The sequence below is a fragment of the Herpailurus yagouaroundi genome, unplaced genomic scaffold (assembly GCF_014898765.1).
Source record: "Herpailurus yagouaroundi ecotype Mexico unplaced genomic scaffold, PumYag 160, whole genome shotgun sequence".
Taxonomy (NCBI): domain Eukaryota; kingdom Metazoa; phylum Chordata; class Mammalia; order Carnivora; family Felidae; genus Herpailurus; species Herpailurus yagouaroundi.
The window spans coordinates 5,072,807-5,078,806 of NW_024412401.1; the positions used below are offsets into that span (position 1 = coordinate 5,072,807).

At 37.5% G+C, this 6,000-nt stretch overlaps 1 protein-coding gene across 15 annotated transcripts in view; it reads right to left on the reverse strand.

The window, feature by feature from the left end:
* The window catches only part of BNC2 (basonuclin zinc finger protein 2), a 439,476-nt gene that overhangs the window by 286,981 nt on the left and 146,495 nt on the right, over positions 1–6,000 (reverse strand). The window contains exon 2 of one of the 15 annotated variants that reach the window (XM_040481323.1): positions 1,180–1,230. The exons of the other annotated variants lie outside the window; for them this stretch is intronic. The gene's annotated coding sequence lies outside the window, so the exon portion shown is untranslated. The remainder of the gene's footprint in view (positions 1–1,179; positions 1,231–6,000) is intronic. 15 annotated transcript variants of the gene reach the window in all.

The window sequence follows — 6,000 nt, forward strand, 5'->3', positions numbered from 1 at the left end:
AATAGGCTATGACAGGTCATATTACAACTTATTAAAAAGTAAAATTTAAATCAATTTTAGTATAGTGTTTTTTTTTTATTTAATTTTTTTTTCAACGTTTATTTATTTTTGGGACAGAAAGAGACAGAGCATGAACGGGGGAGGGGCAGAGAGAGAGGGAGACACAATCGGAAACAGGCTCCAGGCTCTGAGCCATCAGCCCAGAGCCCGACGCGGGGCTCGAACTCACGGACCGCGAGATCGTGACCTGGCTGAAGTCGGAGGCTCAACCGACTGCGCCACCCAGGCGCCCCTAGTATAGTGTTTTGAAATGATGTGTTATCATTGGTCCACATTCTTGAAAGATTATTTTTTGGTTAGTTGTTTCCTTCCTAAGAGAGAAGCATTTTTCTTCCATTTTCACCTTAAAAAAGTAACTTTTGAATATATGCCAAATTTACTTCACAATCAGACCTTAATCCCCAAATTCTCTTGATTTTTAACAACTTGAACAACTTTAGGTAAACAGTTCACAAAACTGTAATGATCATACTGCATTCCTCAACTCCCAGTTGAAATCGGAAAAGAGAAAATACCCTAAGTATGAGCTCCATAAGTATAGTCTTAAGCCTCATACCTGAACAACAATATGATATATTCCTTATGGAAAGTATTTTTCCTTAATACCATGTTTGAAATTTTAGTAATTAGCAGCAGACACCTGGAACTCAATTATTAATATAGCGCTCCCCACCCCTTTTATACTTCTTTTGAAACCATCTCTTAAGGTACTTCTTAAAGAGATGATCCTATGTGACAGCATGCATATATAAATGTTCACATTATTTTCTTTGAAACATCTTGGTATGATCTAAGACTAAACTTACTGTTTCTTCATTAAACATGTCAGTTTTAGAAAAAATTAAGACCTCTCAATTGCAAAATGACAAAAATAGGGGCACCTCACTGGCTCAGTGGATTAGAGCATATGACTCTCAATCTCAGGGTCATGAGTTCAAGCCCCACATTGGGCAAAGAGCCTACTTAATAAAATCATAAGAAAATCTAAAACATATCAAAAAATGGCAAAAAACTAAAACAAAAATTCTAGGTAAAATATAATTTATTACATTCATGTTGATTGATCAACTGTAACATTTTAGAAAAGAAATTTTATGAAAAAACACAGTTAATTCTCACCAGTGATGACCAAAACTTTAAACTGGTCTCCTCAGGATCACATCATGGCAGCTGTAAATACATAAAGTAGTTCTAGAAGACTCCTGATTTTGTTATTTTTGTTTGCACTTCATTGTTTTAAGATGAAAAATAAAATATGTGATAATGAATGTTTAATGTTATTTAACCCATGTTCTATGCGGGTTAAGGTACTGTCCTCACTTAACCCCTCCCTTCTTTCTCTTAATCATTGAATTCCAGAAAAGGATATCTCTAAATAGGCTTTTATGTTGAGGCTCTCATCAGCATTCTGCATTTGTTAAAACAACAACAAAAAAAAATTTAAAAGAGACCAAAAGTATAAGGACACTGGCATCTAAAGAACAGTGGTTTTATCAGAACACTCAGAAGGCAGGTTTGACTGGTGGGTTTTTTTTTTTATTTTTATTTTTTTTATTTTTTTTTCAACATTTATTTATTTTTGGGACAGAGAGAGACAGAGCATGAACGGGGGAGGGGCAGAGAGAGAGGGAGACACAGAATCCGAAACAGGCTCCAGGCTCTGAGCTGTCAGCCCAGAGCCCGACGCGGGGCTCGAACTCACGGACCGCGAGTTCGTGACCTGGCTGAAGTCGGACGCTTAACCGACTGCGCCACCCAGGCGCCCCTGACTGGTGGGTTTTTAAAGAAATTATTAAAAATAACTATTTGCACAAGTTAAAATAACCAACTTCTCACTTTTACCAAAAGGGTGTTTTTAATATAATGAACATCCAAGCTTCTCTGGTCATGAGAAAACCTGGAATATATTATGCACGCATGAATGTGGCCTAGGATGCAGGATATGAGATGTACTTGCTATCAACAGATTAACACTTCATTTTCATTACTCTAATCTCACCACAGGCTGTGAACACTCTCTTTTTCTTATTTGAACAACAATGGTGCATGAAAAACCAAGCTGACAGGCAGGAGGGGTTCATTAAATGCATAAGGCCTTTATTCCCATAACATGTCTCACCTGTATGAAGCCAGGGTTCGGGCTTCCAGGCTGGCTACTGAAACAAGCTCTCCCAGATGTTGGACTTGTAACTCTACCCTTTCCTGCTTAATTTATGATAAATGTCAAAAATATAGTAAAACTGGAAAAATTCTTTCCTACAATGAGCTCTATTTAGTAGATAATAGGATTGGTAACATATTTTAAGATTTATTCAGCCCAATAATTACTTTCCAAAGTTGCTCAAGAGAACAAAAAAAAGTGTCTAGGAAAGAAAATGAGGACATATTTGAAGTTGGAATTAAAGGCTCTCACCTTGGTATCTCCACCCCAGCTTAGTTTTAACTTGTATGAGAACTATAGTTTGTCACTGGCTGAAAATACCAATTTGCAAAATAACAATCAAGCTATTTCCCAATGAATGACATGGAGCTTCACTAAAAAGCTATGCTCGGGGCGCCTTGGTGGCTCAGTCGGTTAAGCGTCCGACTTCAACGATCTTGCGGTCCGGGAGTTCGAGCTCTGTGTCGGGCTCTGGGCTGATGGCTCAGAGCCTGGAGCCTGCTTCGGATTCTGTGTCTCCCTCTCTGCCCCCACCCTCCCCCCCGTTCATGCTCTGTCTCTGTCCCAAAAATAAATAAACGTTAAAAAAAAAAAGCTATGCTCAAGGAACAGAAATGTTATAGAGTGTAAGGAATCATTACAATGAGATTCCTAAATGGGAAATTCTTTCTAAGAGGGGGAGCCATGCACACACTCACTGCATTTGAGGCAGCCATTAACAAATCCTCGACAAACCTAGAAATAAACCACTTAATTCCCACCACCAACCAATGGACAGGTGCACACTTGCTGCATATCTATGCAACACATATGAATACATGGTCATGTAACAATATGAATTTTTACTATGTTCCATAGCAATATAGTAAGTATTAGAGCAGGGCTTTGATTTGGGTTCTTTCTTTATAACTAAAAAACAAAGAACAGAAGAAAAGCATTATTAAATAAAGCTGCAGACAACCTAGCTGACTCAAGTTAGGTTTTGACACAAGGTCAACAAAGGAAATGTTTACAGGCATTCTCACTCAAGGGGTACTTTCAGGATTATGCTCGGTGTATAATTTTTTCCCATATCTTACAAGTGGCCTCCCAGTCATGTCCACTACCCTCTAGCACTAGCATAGAGCACAGGAGTGGGCAGATTTCTTTACCTATGACTGAATAGGTGCCCCAAACAGCCATCCTAATGATTTAAGTCAATGAAATCTTTCTTGCTTAAATTTAAAAGAAGAAAAAGAAAATATTAAAATCCTGCTAATGGAGACTCTCATTTTAATACTGGTTTTGTTATTATGTTAAGCCGGCTGAAAGTAATTATTTTTGGCATGTAAAATATTATCTTAAAATTTTTCTTTTCAAACCTCCGGTTCAGGTTCTCCGATCATCAAACAGGAGTCCTGAAGAACTGTCTAGAGAACAAATAGCCACTTAAAAACACCTTAATAAAGTTGAAAAATTCAGGACAGTCACACAAAAGCACAGCAGGTATAAAACTAGAAGATATGTCTTTCCCATACAGAATAATATTTTTAATCTTGTCAATTCTAACAATCTCTCTGCCATGTAAGACAATGAGTTAAAATTTATTAAAAACAAAACAGTAGTGAATCCTCATTGTGTTATGTATACTGCATGTTTTCAATTTCATAATGTCATCCATTAGTATTAGCCCTGCCATCATTTTAATTCCTTTTTTAAAAGTTCCAGTTAACTCTTACTAACTGCAGTTTGTCTCAAAGAGCCATACCTTCCACCTACTGAAGGAAAACCTTTTGTGTCTTCTTCCTGCTCTTGTACAGATAGAAGTCTAACTGTACAAAATGATGAATCCAAGAACTGCTTTTTTTAAAAAAAGAAGAAAAAATAGAAAAGCAAAATCTCTTCAGCTAAGTACTTTCTTACACAGGGAAAGGATCAAACTGAGCTGCCTTTCAGCGCCTCTGAACGATAAGCCTGGGCCCCTGGTTACACGTTTTTATCACGCCCTTACTTACAGAACCCTTACGTAGCAAAACTCGGGACAGTCTTCCTGTCAGCACTCACACACTAAGGACCACATCTGAGGATGCCACCTCTTTTCCCATTCCTCTGCCAGAATGATATATTGGCAAAAAGGTCATATTCAGTTTCTGTTACATTTAAGGTGCATTTCAATTCTTCTATTAGGGCAAAAATTGCCAGTGAAAGTAAGGAGAAATTCATGAAAGGAGAGATGAAGTGAAAGGAAAGAATGAAGTGAGAAAGAAACTAGGTCTATGGGAAACGGAAATAGGAAAAAAGAGCAGACTAACCATGTATTTAGGTCATTAAGTAAATTGCTGCCAACCAAACAAAAATGAGACTTAAATCAACCCTTCCCCCTCAACAACACACAAACCCTACAGACAGTAGCAAAATAACACTGCAGTCCAAAAATACTGAGTAAATAAGATGTCAGATATGCTCAAGAGAATCAGTGTTTCAATGAGTAACTTCCTACTGTTCAAGATTATTTTCATTTTCCTAACAGGGAGAAATGAAAAACTGATGGGCTTAATTAAAGAAAAACAAAAGGATATTATTTCATTGTTAAAGGATCAATTCTTTTTTTTAATTGGAATGATGATTAATAAGCTGAGAATCTGATTTCTAAGCTAGCCAGTTTGAGTAATACGTTGTTGTTCCACAAGCATTTCCATTAATGAAGACTCTGAATGAAGAAATGATACAGAACTTCCTCCCTTCTCCTCATCTCTGACTCTGGGGCATGAAATGCTACAAAGAGTGTTTGAATAGAATGACACTGCACACTGCCCTCATCCAAAGGAACTCCAGTCGTAAATTTTTTCACCTTAGGGTCTGAATGTTCCACCATGAAACTTGCTAGGCTTCTTACGGGGAATGCAGAAATTAAAGAAAGAATCAACACTTTTATTCTTCCTATTCTCTAAACTTTCTTTTTTAAACCTGGGGGGAGAGAGAGAGAGACAGCAGTACAGATCATGCTCAGTGAGATGCAGACACTGTGGTGTCACAGTCCTAGGCATCATTTTTGGGATGTCATCTTGTACAGCCTAAAACTTTCTTAGAGCTTGAGCTGCTCAGAGTGTTTTTTCAATTTATTCTTCTTGCCCATTTACTAGTTTACCTTACAAGAAAAAGTCCCCTATTTTACACAATGTTTTGCTTTTATGTCAGGATATAAAGGCTGTTATTCCTGAATTATGCCTCTTTTCCTTTATTTCTCTAATGCTCAAAAATAGATGTCAAAGTTCCTTGAAAGGGTCTTTGACTCCCTTTCTCCCTCTTTTCCCTGTCCTTCATTAGATGAAGATCACCAAGCAAAATGTGGAAGCCAGCTGCTTTTCGGCAAATAAAAATGGCATCAGCTTTGGCAGACAGAGGTGAGATCAATCATTTCCTACAATCCCCAAACAATCTTCTGACCAAGGCCTAGAGAAGGGTAGGTATGTAACAGCAAAAACATACAAAGGTACGAGAGGATTTTCACATGGTGAAGAATTCATTCTATGCACATAACAAACCAGGCTCCAAATCTCATGTGAAAGAAAATCTTGGAACCATTATACTCTATGTTCTTTGGACAGTAACAAGCAGGGAGCCCCAGACAAAATTTCTCACTGAAAAAGTCATCCCACGATTCACTCTGTTCTCCCTATGACCACAAAGTTCCCTGACAATATTCTACGGGGGGGGGGGGGGGGGGGGGTAATTTAATTTATTAAAAAAAAAAAAAAAAGAAGAAAAATTAAAAAAAAAAAAAATTTTTGAATTAATAT